Source organism: Phacochoerus africanus, chromosome 7 (assembly GCF_016906955.1).
Source record: "Phacochoerus africanus isolate WHEZ1 chromosome 7, ROS_Pafr_v1, whole genome shotgun sequence".
In the NCBI taxonomy this organism is placed as follows: domain Eukaryota; kingdom Metazoa; phylum Chordata; class Mammalia; order Artiodactyla; family Suidae; genus Phacochoerus; species Phacochoerus africanus.
Genome location: NC_062550.1, coordinates 26,867,008 through 26,881,060, shown reverse-complemented (window position 1 = coordinate 26,881,060; position 14,053 = coordinate 26,867,008). Strand labels below are relative to the sequence as shown.

The 14,053-nt window shown below is 40.2% G+C and overlaps 1 protein-coding gene and 1 long non-coding RNA gene across 6 annotated transcripts in view; one reads left to right on the top strand and one right to left on the bottom strand.

Annotated features, from left to right (window-relative positions):
- The window catches only part of ATP23 (ATP23 metallopeptidase and ATP synthase assembly factor homolog), a 120,411-nt gene that overhangs the window by 44,307 nt on the left and 62,051 nt on the right, over positions 1 to 14,053 (bottom strand). The gene's annotated exons all lie outside the window — the stretch shown is intronic.
- On the top strand, positions 19 to 13,609 carry LOC125131025 (uncharacterized). Its single transcript, XR_007135845.1, has 3 exons — positions 19 to 308; positions 8,349 to 8,610; positions 13,557 to 13,609. It is a non-coding gene; the product is annotated as an uncharacterized LOC125131025 (long non-coding RNA).

Below are 14,053 nucleotides of genomic sequence, written 5' to 3'. Positions count from 1 at the left end.
GGGGGGGGGGGGGGGGGGGGGTCGCTGGCTGTTACCAGGACAACCAGAGACAATTGACAATTATCCCTGGTTTGGCGCTTTAGCTGGAGAATCTGAGCCTCTCGGAGGTCTCTTGGGATGAGCGGGAAAAAGTAAGAGGATCCTTTCAAGAGAAAAATTTCCTATCGGGTTACCCAGTCGTGCACTTCGGCCGGAACGCCTTCTCTGAGGATTTGGGTCATGCCTCCCTGTTTTTGGAGACTTTCTGCCAAGCGAGGTGGCCCAGCGGCTCCTGTCATTCCTTTACTTTCTGCCCCCTCTTAGAAAATGTAAGTTAAGAATTTCCAATTATAATGATGACAGATGTGATAAATTCATCTGAGTAATTTAAATAAATAAAAGAAAAAAAATTAAGAAACTTGTCAAAGACCACAGTTAATGATGACAGATGTGATAAATTCATTTGAGCAATTTTTAAAAATAAATAAATAAATAAAAGAAAAAAAGAATTTCCAATTAACATTGTAATGTGGTCTAATATCAGCGTAAATTATTGTTCTTTTTTTTTCTTTTGTCTTTTTGCTATTTCTTTTTGCTCCCGCGGCACATGGAGGTTCCCAGGCTAGGGGTTGAATTGGAGCCGTAGCCACGGGCCTACACCAGAGCCACAGCAACGCGGGATCCGAGCCGCGTCTGCAACCTACACCACAGCTCACGGGCAACGCCGGATCCTTAACCCACTGAGAGAGATCAGGGACGGAACCCGCAACCTCATGGTTCCTAGTCGGATTCGTTAACCACTGCGCCACGACGGGAACTCCAAATTATTGTTCTTAAAACTGAGAGCATTTTATGGGACCACAAACTGAGAACTCAAAATTCACACTCAAACTGTAGACTGCCTCTTGTGATATGGTAAGGGCATGAGAATTTTAGATTCAAGGGAAATGTTACTTTCCTCAAAAGGAATTTTCGAATTCCATTTTCTATGTGGTGAACAGGAAATAGAGAAAGTGGGGTTACTTGTAACAATGATCACAGTGTAATCCTGGCCACAAAAGAACATTAATTACCACCCTCCTCTCTCCGCCCCCCCCCCTTTTTTTTCTTTTCACAGCCGCACCTGCGGCATATGGAAGTTCCCAGGCTAGGGGTCCAATTGGACCTGCAGCTGCCGGCCTACACCACAGCCACGGCAACATGGGATTCGATCCACATCTGTGACCCTTGCCACAGCTTGTGGCAATGCCGGATCCCTAACCCACAGAGTGAGCCAGAGATCAAACCTGAATCCTTATAGACATTACGTCAGGTTCTTAAAGTACTGAGCCACAACAAGAACTTCTAATTTTTTTTTAATTTTCATATATTACATGTAAGATTTTTTTCTGCATAAATATTTTTTATGTAGTTGAGATTATTTGGGGGAAACCATTTCATGTCCTGCTTTTTCATATACATATTGTGATATACTTCTGTTTCTAAAATCTTAGCAGCAAAGAAGGCATTGAAGATCTTAATGTAAATCTGTTTGCCGTTGAGTTGAAGAAACAGAGATGAAGTGGCTATAGCATGTAAAGACAGTTCTTTCAAGAAGTTTGGCTGTAAAGGAAAAGAGAAAGTTCAGTACCATAGGAGAATGGCAAGTGAAAGAAAAAAGTTAGGGTTTCTCTGTGAGGAAAAGAGACTTAGTGATGTTTATTAGTATAAGAGAAAAAAAAACTGGTAGTTTTATATTAAGGATAAAGACAAGGAAGAAGATAATTGATTGAATGATTCCCTCACGAGATAGGAAGAGATGACATCCATAGATCAGGTACATAAGTTAGCTTAGATAAGAGGCAGAACTGGGAAGGAGGATGTCAAGGTGGTAAAACTATTGAAAATTGGCAAAAGAGTAACAAAAGTATGCCAAAAGATACATATAAAAATGGCCAATAAATGCATGTGTTCAATCATTATTAGTAAAAAATAAGTGGCAACAGTTCCCGCTGTGGCTCAGTGGTAATGAACCCAACTAGAATCCATGAGAATCCAAGTTCAATCCCTGGCCCCACTCAGTTGGTTAAGGATCCAGTGTTTCATGAGCTGTGGGTGCAGATCTGGCATTCCTGTGGGTGCGGTGTAGGCTGGCAGCTGTAACTCCGTTTCACCCCCTAGCCTGGGAACTTCCATATGCCAAAGGTGTGGCCCTAAAAAATAGAAAAAAGATTTTAAAAATAGTATACATGTTAGGAAAGTGTTCACTGAAACAGTCATTGCAGGTAGGGATAGAAACTGGTACATCTCCCCCTTTCCTAGGTATTTTAGAAATATGTAGCAAAATCCTTAAAATATATACTAAGCAAGTATACTTCTAGGATGTTGTCAAAACTGCATATACACGTTAAGCTGAGTGGAGTTCATTTCAGTTTGTCCTCCAAAAAAGATTGCTTAAATATATTACACCCTTTTTTCTTAGACATGGTTGGAGATAAGAGAAGTTCACTCATATTAATTTAAGTAAGAGCATTCCTAGGTTTTCTGAGAAGGTAATATAGAATGTAGTCTGATTACCCACCCTGTTACACAATCAGTGGGGTGCTTCATGCCACTTAGGATGAGGATGTAGAAGACCATTTAATGATAAAGAAAGATGAGAGAAAGTGATTATGAAAGCATTATAAAAAAAGAAAAGTGGGTTATGAAATCAGCAGTATGTAGCACGTGATGTTGTTTTGTTTTTCATCTATTCTGCTTTTTGCTTATCTATAGTCTATACGTTAAATACATTTTGTAAGGACAGATAAAAATGTTGCTCTTTTAAAGATGTGAGTAAGTTTATAAGTGGAGTGGGAAGTTGAGGAAGTGGTCTCCTGATGACCTTGAAGGAAGTGATGGCTCTCCGTGAAGGAGGAGATCAAAAGAATGCTTTGGGAGTTCCCTTTGTGGGTCAGCGGGTTACAAACCTGACTTGTACCCATGACGATGTAGGTTCCATTCCCTGGCCTCGCTCAGTGGGTTAAGAATCCAGCGTTGCATCGCCATGAGCTGCAGTGTAGGTCGCAGACACAGCTCGGATCCCGAATTGCTGTGGCGTGGGCTCCAATTCAACCCCTAGCCTGGGAACGTCCATGTGTTGCAGGTGTGGCCCTTAAAAAAAAAAAAAAAAGTGATTCAACAAGCTTTTTTTTTTTTTTTGGCCGCACTCCTGGCATGTACAAGTTCCCAGGCCAGGGAGCAAACCCGTACCACAGCAGTGACCCCCAAGCCACTGCAGTGACACCAGATCTTTAACCACTAGGCCATCAGGGAACTCCTTCAACAAGTTTTGTTTAAGAACCATTTTAAAAATAGATTTTATATACTGATGCCCTATCTCTCTTACGAAAGATTGTGTTCAGAAAGAAATATATACTATAATTAGAAAATGTGGAATAGAAAACAGAGGCAAAAGATAATGAGGAAAAAAAAAGGCCAAGGTATGTTAATACCAAAAAAATTTCATACCAAAAGATGCTGTGTAATTGCTAGAGGGGTGCTGCCACAAATTATGCTCTGAGGTTAGTAGCAACTAAGGCAAAGGGAAACAGTGCTAAGTTTCACATGGTCTCTAAGGTTTTTTGTTTGTTTGTTTGTTTGTTTTGCTTTTTAGGGCTGCATCTGTGCCATATGGAAGTTCCCAGGCTAGGGGTCCAATCAGAGCTATAACCACTGGCCTACACTATAGCCACAGCAACGCAGGATCTGAGCCACATCTGCAACCTACACCACAGCTCATGGCAATGCCAGATCCTTAAGCCACTGAGCGAGGCCAGGGACAGACCCGAAACCTCATGGTTCCTAGTTGGATTCATTTCCACTGCGCCACAACGGGAACTCCCTTCTGTAAGAATTTTTTAAGTTGCTTAAGAAAAGCATAGCTTTGATATAGAAACCTGAGAAAAATTTCTCCCAAGGTCCTCAAGAGAATAATGTGAGATTCAGCTATTACTATTGCGTTTATTCTATTTGGAACATCTCAGAAATGGTATACTCCTATTCACTAACTCAGTAATTACAAGCTCTTATTACATAATGTGAGAAATATAAACACATGTAAGGGGAATCCCTTCCCTCATCTATTGTGAAAGAAAAACTATACAATAGCATATTGATAATATATGATGAATAACTTGTAAGATGAGTAGTCTGATGAATATTAGAATAACTACTATGAAAAACGATAAATCAGGACAATCTTTGAGGCCAAAAAGCAAGATGGTATTCCTACAGTACTTTCAACAAGTGGGATCATGGTCAACCCATTTGTAAAAGGGGTGTTAGTCCCCTTTAAAAGATGAGGAAACAGGTAAATTGTCCTAGGTCACATGGCTGGTAAAGGACAGAGCCCGATTTCAAACTAGGTCTGTCCCATTGCAAACCACCGTCTTCACTATTGCACTTCAGGGAAGAGATTACATTCAAGTAGACCTTAAAGGATGGAAGAAATTATATCAGGTAGAGTTTGGGGAAGGATAATCTAGGTAAATAAAAACAGAATCAAAAAGATTGGAAAGAATAGGGTGTGTTTCGGAAAACACGCACACACATAGTAATATGATATACGTGCAAGTAAGCCCTAGAAAATAAGGCTAGCAGGATTGGGGATAGAGTTTTAAGATTCATAACCTTCTAGAACCTCTTAGGAAAGTGGCCTCACTTAGGACATGGTTTACCTGATAAAGGTTTAAGGCCTGATAAAATAAGAGTTTAAGCTGAGAGACCTTGACTCTGAAAATTCTTTGGGAGGGTCCTGGGTGGGGAATGTGAGGCACATGAGGGTCCAGATTAGGGATTTACCCCACCAAAGTGAGGAAGGGGCCTGAGGGCATATAATAGAATCCTGTTACACATGAGCTGTATAAAGTTGGTCAATATGAGTTCTTTGGATCTCAGTGTCTCCATCTCTTAGAGGAGAGAGAGAAGAGGAAGGAAACTAATAGATGATCTCTCAATATCACTTCCTGTACTAACATTCTGTGATCTTATCGGCCAGAGATTGCAAACTCGAACATTAAGAATGTTTCATAAATGAGAAAATGGGCTGGCCTTAAGAAAAATATGAAGTGGTAGAGATTAAAGTAGTGGTTCAGATGTCTCATCTAAAACTCCAGCCAGGAGTTCCCAATGTGGCCCAACGAGATCAGCATCTCTGAAGCACCAGGACACAGGTTCCGATCCCCAGCCCAGCACAGTGGGTTAAAGGATCTAGTGCTGCCACAGCGGCGGTGTAGGTCATTACTGCAGCCTGGACCTAATCCCTGGCCCAGGAACTCCACATGCTGTGGGGCAGCCAAAACTAAAACCAAAAAACACTCCGGCCATTCTTGCATGAATGAGGACCCAGTGTTGCCAGATTTTCTAATTTTTCAAGAGAAACAAGAATACCACTTTTTTTTTTCCTTTTATGGCCCAAGTTGCAGCATATGGAAGTTCCCAGGCTAGGGGTCAAATAGGAGCTACAGCTGCCAGCCTGCGCCACAGCAACACTGGATCAGAGACACACCTGCAACCTACTCCACAGCTGACAGCAACACGGGATCCTTTAACCTATGATCGAGGCCAGGGATCAAACCCACATCCCTGTGAATAGTAGTTAGAGTCTTAACCTGCTGAGCCACAACAGGAACTCGAGGAATACCATATTTTTAAAAATATTATGCAGACCAAACAAAACACTCTGCTGACTAGATACTAATTTTCAAACCTCTTATAGATTAAAAAAAAAAAAAGGCCTAAAACAAGAATAAGTGTTTGAATGAAAATAAATATGAAGAATGAAGGAGAAATCAAAGAAAATACCAAGATTTCCCCTGGGGAATGAGGAAGAGGTGGTAACATTAAATACTGAAGTCAGCAGAAGTTTCAGAAGAAAAGCGAGGGTTTTTTTTTTTTTTTAACACTAGACAAACTTAATTATAAATGTCCACAGCATATGAATCAAATTCAACCTTTGAGTTTAAGAAACCTATGGGGGTTATCAGGGAAAAGGTGTGGGAAATGTAGGACAGGAATTTGGGGAGAGAAGATGAAAGAAAAACAAAAAATGTAAAATTCCAAAAAAAGGAGTTCCTGTCCTGACTCAGCAGAAATGAGTCTGACTAGGATCCATGAGGTTTCAAGTTTGATGCCTGGCCTTGCTCAGTGGGTTAAGGATCCGGTGCTGCCATGAGCTGCAGTGTAGGTCAGACTCGACTCTGATCTGGCGTTGCTGTGGCTGTGGTGTAGGCCAGCGGCTGTAGCCTAGCCTGGGAGCTTCCATATGCCTCGGGTACGGCCCTAAAAAGAAAAAAAAAAAAAGTAAGATTCTTTCTCTTGAAGTTTTATTAAGCATATATCACCATATGTATTTGTTACTTTTGTTATTTCATGAGACTAAAATCCTATGAATGCAGAAACTACAAATTTTTTTCAGCACTTGGCACATAGCACAGTACATAGGAGGTTGCTTAATGTATGTTGAATAAACAAATAAATACAAGATACTGCGCCCCATAGTAAAAGAGATGCGAGGCTGAATAAGAAAATGTTCTTGGGAGTTCCCGCTGTGGTACAGAAGGTGTGATCCCAGTGTTACCTCTGTGGCAGTGAAGCCAAAAAACAAAATGTTTTTAAAGAAGTTTCAAGGCTAGAAAGTAAGGCAAGTCTTATACATAAATAACTAATCCAAGTTTGAAAAGTAGTTGCCATTAAAAAAAAAAAAAAAAAAAAGGGCGCCATGGGATTCAGAAGAGAAAATTTGTTTTAGGAGAAGTTAAGCTGGGCCTTTGATAATAATAGTTAGGACTGGATCATGCAGAAAGTGGGAGGAACTGATCAGAAGCAGCTAAATAGAAAGGTGCATGGGGAGTTACCGTTGTGGCACAGTGGAAGCCAATCTGACTAGTATCCATGGGGACACTGGTTTAATCCCTAGCCTCGCTCAGTGGGTTAAGGGATCCAGTGTTGCCGTGAGCTGCCATGAGCTGTGGTGTAGGTCACAGACATGGCTTGGATCCGGCGTTGCTGTGGTATAGGCCAGCAGCTGTGGCTCCAGTTCGACCCCTAGCCTGGAATCTCCATATGCCACAGGTGTGGCCCTAGTAAAAAGACAAAAAAAGAAAAAAAAAAAAGAAAGGTGCATGGTTCATTGGAAAACAGGGAAATGTTTGAGACTATCAACACAGTGAATAGGGAAACAGTTTGAAGCCAGAACCTAGGGAATCGCCCACAGGAAAGAAATAAGGCAGAAGGACAACCAAGTAACCAGGGAAGAAGTCATCAGACAGATAAGAGAGTGAGTTTTCTTAGGAACTAGAATTTATGTTTCAAGAAGGAAAGGTCAGTCCATATTGTCAAGTACTACAGAGAGAGGAGGCCATCAAGCAAAAGATCTAAAGCCATTGGATTTGGTGATTAAGAAAATCACTGATGACTTTTAAACTATTTCTTTATGGTTGACCAACGAATATAAGGAGAGGAGCTTAAAAGACCAATAGAATTAAGGGGCTTTTGATTTATTTAGGGAGGTAAGGAATGGAGTTCCTTAGGAACAGGGGGAAAAAAACCATCAAAAGCTAGAAGAGAAGGAGAGGATTAAGTTGCAGAAAAGGATAAATGTAAGAAGAAAATATTGGAGGATCTAAACAGTAATGAGATCAAGAAAGGAGAAAAGAGTCATTTGTGAAGAATCAGCATTATAATTCTAACAAAAAATATTCAATAACAAAGCTAATTTGTTTCTTTGTTTTTTTAGGGCCACACCTTTTTAGAGCATATGGAAGTTCCCAGGCTAGGGGACCAATTGGAGCTGTAGCTGCTGGCCTACACCACAGCCACAGCCATGCCAGATCCAAACTGTGTCTGCTGCCTATATTGCAGCTCACAGGCGACACGGGGAACTTAACCCACTGGGGAGACCAGGGATTGAACCGGAGTCCTCATGGATACTAGTCGGGTTCATTACTGCTGAGCCACGAAGGAAACTCCCAAAGCTAATTTTTTTCAGTCCCTCAACATATTTCCTACTCTGTTTCCTGGTTTCTTTTCACCTTTATTGCCTCAAAGTCATTTTCAATATGCTGAAAAATAGTGTTAGAACTACAACTTAGTAATATTTCTTTTAAAATCCTCTTTATATAAGTAGATGGATATTGTAATGCCCAAAACTACATTTTTAGTTACTCCACATTCCTTCCTTTCAAGGAACCACCCCTCCCCCAATTATAGCTTGTGTGGTTCAAGTGGGGCTGATAACCAACTCCCCACCCTGCCTAACTCCTGCCCTCAATCCTGATCTGGCCAATGACAGCCATCATCAGTACTTTCACATACACTATAAGGAAAAAGACTCTTCCTCCACTGTGCAGGTGCTGAAGACCATGTAAGCATGGAGGAAGAGGCCATCTTTGCTGTCACTTGGAGGCTTGCCTGAAACTGAAACTAAAAAAAACAACCTGGGAGACAGAAAAACAAGTCCTGCCGCTGCTGGTGCCCAGGGATTCACACAAGCCTAAAGACAAGCTTTTGCCCCTGAACTCGTAGTTAAATGAGCCGATAAACCTTCCGTTATGCTTAAATTTGAGTTTTACCTGGATTTTTGTCATTTCCTATTCAAAACATCCTATACAGGTATACATCATTAAATCATTATTTTTGTTTCTTTGCCCTATTTATGTTACTTTGCTTTTTGCTTTTTAGGGCCACCCCCTGTGGCATATGGAGTCACAGGCTAGGGGTCAAATGGGAGCTACAGATGCTGACCTACAGTACAGCCACAGCGACATGGAAATCCGAGCCTCATCTGTGACCTACACCACAGCTCATGGCAACCCTGGATCCCTGACCCACTGAGCAGGCCAGGATTGAACCCACATCCTCATGGATCCTAGTCAGGTTCATTACCGCTGAGCCACGCCTGGAACTCCCTCCATGCCCTATTTTAAATGTGTTACTCTAGAATGTATTATCTAAGATATTCTACAGTTTTTCACTAAATTAATCTACAAATAAAGTATAATCCCACTTTTAATGCCTATAGCATTTTAAGAGCTTTTTTGTTGTTGATGTTTGCTTGTTTTAGAACTAAGCAAAATTACTCCAAAATTCACGCAAAAAAAAACAACATTAAAATACCAAGAAAATAGGAGAATTCATGAAAGGAATTGTATAATCAGATATTAAAACATAAAAGAAGAATAATAAACATATGAGGGTAATGGAGTAGGAATAAACAGTAATGGAACAAAATTCAAAGCCTGAGTAAATATAGGAGCATTTACCATATTTAATATATGGCAAATCAAAAAAAGATTAGTTCAATGAAGTATTTAAGGACAATGAGCTAGATTTGGAGGAGAAAAATTGTTAGATCTTACCTTATTCATCAACCCAGAATAAATTCCAAGTGGATTTATGACTTAAATGTAATAATTGAAGCCAGATTTTCAGTTTATTTGTTGGCATATAATTGGAATAATCTTAACAGTATGTGCTAATTTTTAAATGTTACTATCTTGGGCGGGGGGGCACGCCCATGGCATATGGAAGTTCCCTGGCCAGGGATCAAACCTGTGCCTCAGCAGCAACCCAAGCCACTGAAGTGGCAATGCTGGATCTTTAACCTGCTGCACCACAAGGGAATCCCAGTACTTTTTTTTTTTTTTCCTCTTTAGGGCTGTACCTGTGGCATATGGAGATTCTCAAGTGAGGGGCTGAATTGGACCTGCAGCTGTCAGCCTATTGGTCACAGCCACAGCAATTGCGATGCCAGATCTGAGCTGCATCTGCTACTCACACTGCTGCAGCTTGTGGCAATGCTGGATCCTTAACCCAATGAGCAAGACCAGGGATCAAATTCACCTCTTCACAGAGCCTAGATCAGGTTCTTAACCTGCTGAGCCACAACAGCAGCTCCCCAATACATTTTTTTAATTAAAGTATAGTTGATTTACAATGTTGTGCTAAATGTTAATACCTTTTGAACACTGCTTTTTAATTCTAGAAATTGATCCCTATAGAAATAAAATATATGTATAAGATAAATATGGATAATATAGCATTGAAATAGAAATAAAATATATGTATAAAGATAAATATGGATAATATAGCATTGGAATATCAAAAAATATTAATTCTAGAAATTGATCCTATAGAAATAAAATACATGTATAAAGATAAATATGGATAATATAGCATTGGAATATCAAAAATATTCCACATATACATATGTGGAATAATAAATAAGGGATGGAATATTTATACTGTGCATTCTTGAAGGGGTGATATCACAACTAAAGGGGTGAAAAACTGGTTCTTGAGGGGACCAAAAAAAACATTTTTAATGTAGAAAAGAACAAATATGCATAAGGTACATAAACATATATACAGTATATATGTGGTATCGAAATTTCCTATTGAGAGAATGATTGGGGAAAAAAATGTCTTAAGAGTTCCCTCTGTGGTGCAGTGGATTAAGAATTTGATTTGCAACATGCTGTGTAGCACTGGGAACTATGTCTGGTCACTTGTGGGAGCATGATAATGTGAGAAAAAAGAATGTATACATCTGTGTGTGACTGGGTCACCTTGCTGTGTAGCAGAAAATTGACAGAACACTGTAAATCAGCTATAATGGAAGAAATAAAAATCATTATTTAAAAAAAAAAGCTTAAAAAAAAAAAGGAATTCGATGGCAGCGCTTGGGTCACTGCAGAGGTGCATGTTTGATCCCTAGCCTGGTGCAATGGGTTAAAGAATCTGGCGTTGCTGCAGCTGTAGTGTGAGTCGCAGCTGTGGCTTGGATTCAATCCCTGGCCCAGGAACTTCCATATGCCGCGAGTGAGGCCATAAAATAAAAAAAGAGAGAGAGAGGAAAATAAAAAGACTGAGAAAATTCATCTGTGCAATTCGTCCCATGCAGCTGTCAAAAGAATGCTGTAGATGTATGTCTATTGACAACAGAGGATGTCCAAGAGGAATAAAGCTTCAAATATATATATATCGTGTAATATATTAAAGTATTATTGGTATCTATATTGGGAGTAAAGATTATAGAAATGCTCAATTTATATTAAGTATTACAATGTTTACATTTTTACAACAGCATTTTAATAAGAAAAGATAAGCTGTAAGAATAAATGAAGAGGAGTTCCCACTGTGGCGCAGTGGAAATGAATGAATCTGACTAGGAATCATGAGGTTTCATATTCGATCCCTGGCCTCGCTCAGTGGGTTAAGAACCCAGCGTTGCCCTGAGCCGTGGTGTAGGTCACAGACGTGGCTGGGATCTGGCATTGCTGTGGCTGTGCCATAGGCCGGCAGCTGTAGCTCTGATTCGACCCCTAGCCTAGGAACTCCATATGCCGTGGGTGTGGCCCTAAAAAGAAAAAAAAAAAAGAGAGAGAGAGAGAAAAAAATAAATGAATAGTAGAGTGAATCATTTTATAATTTTTGTGGTTTTTTTGTTTGTTTTGTTTCTGGTGGGGCTTTTTCTTTTCTTTCTTTCTTTTTTTTTTTTTAATGGATGCAATTGCTGCATGTGGAGGTTCCCAGGCTAGGGGTTGAATCGGAGCTGCAGCTGCCAGCCTACACCACAGCCACAGCAATGCCAGATCCAAGCCACATCTGTGACTGACACCCGCAGCTCACCAGTGCAACCAATCCTTTAAACCCACTGATCAAGGCCAGGGATTGAACTCTCACCATCAGGGATAGTAGTCGGGTTCTTAACCCACTAAGCCACAATAGGATCTCCTAGTATTATAGTCTTGTAATGAGAAAGGACTTTTTTTTTTTTTTTTTTTTTGGCCACAGCTTGACATGAAATCCTAATTCCCAGACACGGGTTTGAACCCCAGGCTGCTTTGGTGAAAGTGCCCGATTCCACCACGGAACTCCCTGAAATAGGACTTTTTAAACATAACTCAAAAGCCCCAAACTACTGAGAGTTCCCCAGTGGCCTACTGGTTAGGACTCAGCACTTTCACCACAGTAGACTAGGTTCAATCCCTGGTCGGGGTGCTGAGATTCCATATCAAGCTGCTGCTGAGGCCAAAAGCCCCAAACTATTAAAGCTTAAACTACATAAAACGTGGGGTTCCTGCTGTGGTGCAGTGGGTTAAAAACCCAACTGCAACGGCTCGGGTCCCTGCAGAGGCGCAGGTTCAATCCCTGGGTTAAAGGATCTGGCATTGCTGCAGCTCTAGCATAGGTCACAGGCTCTCTAAAAATGGTTAATAAGCACATGAGAATATTTTTATTCTTGCTAGTAGAAATATGAGCATTACAAAAAAATACAATATTCTATGAGTCATCACAGTCAACTATCCTCCACTCACAGAGCCAACAACCACTTTCTCACTTCTGTCCCCCTAGTTTTGCCTGTTCTTGGAGTTCATATAAATGGAATCATATAGCATGTACTCTTTGGTGACTTTCTTAATATTTTACTTTTTAAATTTATCCATATTGTTGATACATCAGTATACTAGCTTATCCTTTTTATTGCTGAGTAGTATTCCATTATATGAATATACCATAATTTATCTATTCCCCTGTTTATGAGTATTAGAATTATTTCCAGTTTGGGGGCTATTATGAATAAGGCTGCTATGAACATTCTTATACACGTTGTCTTGTGGACATTTCATTTCTTCTGGGTAAATACTTAGGAGTGAAAATGATTGTTTAACTTTTTAAAAGCTGCCAAACAATTCTTAAAAGTGGCTGTAGCATTTTACATTTCCAGCAACAAAGTATAAGAGTTCCAGGAGTTCCTGTCATGGCGCAATGGAAATGAATCTGACTAGGAACCATGAGGTTGCAGGTTTGATCCCTAGGCCTCCCTCAGTGGGTTAAGGATCTGGTGTTGCCATGAGCTATGGTGTAGGTGGCAAACGCATCTCGGATCTGGCATTGCTGTGCCTGTGGCGTAGGCCGGTGGCTACAGCTCTGATTAGACCCCTGGCCTGGGAACCTACATATGCCACGAGTGCGGCCCTAAAAAGACAAAAAGCAAAAACAAAAAAACAACTTTCCATAACAGTTCCAGTTGCTTCATATCCTCTTCTACATTTTTTTTGTTGGCAATCTTTTGGTTTGTAGTTGTCTCTCTTTTTGTGTCGTTAGCAGGTTTCAAGAAACCTTACCTTGACACACTGATTTATTAGGGTTTACAAAATAGTGTTATTCTCTCACTCACTCATTTGCTGAAATGTTCCTACAAAGAGGAACTTTCAAAGACAAAGAAACTTCCCTTCAAAACGATTTGGTTTCTCTGAAATACAATTTATATAGGAAAGGCAGAATTAACACAATTCTTTCCCTTTATTTTACCAGTTTTCAAAATTACAAGATGGTTCTCTCACATGCATCAAAGATCGACAGTGAGAGATCTTTTTTCTTTTTTAAAGTATCATTTTAGTATCATTATTTATTTAAACTCAAGTATTTAAATATTTGTTATGTAAAAAAATTTTTTTGAATTAAACATTTGATGTGCTTAATCCTTCTCAGTTATCATCCTGTTGGTGCTCAAATTGTCCTGTCTTTAGCTAATGCCATTCTCTTCTGATTAGATCCTGAGTTCTTCCTCCCTACTCCTTCTCCAGCAGCATGTGGCAGTTCCCAGACCAGGGACTGAATTGGAGCACTGGAGCCGCAGCTGTGATCTACGCCACACCCTGAGCCCCTGCAGTCGGATTCTTAAGTCGGATTCTTAACCCACGGCACCACAGTAGGAACTACCAGCTCCTGAGTTTGACTCGGCTCTCTAAGTCTCTCTTAACTTCCTTGCCTTCTAAATGACAGACTCGTCTTCAACAGTTCCTGCCCCAGATATGGAACTAGTCATTTCTTCAAGAACCTCGGATTCTTTTGAATGTGAAATGGTGTTTTAGAGGCCACCATCTGCTAAAAATGTTCATTTCTACTGGCCGGTTCACTGTTTCTAGATTTTTCCAGCAAGTGAAGCTAGAAAGTTGTTCTTGTCTAAAGATATAACGCAACATGAGATTATGCTAATATGTCCAATTCAAAATCAGGACTGCCCACATCAATCTCATATCTGTATCTC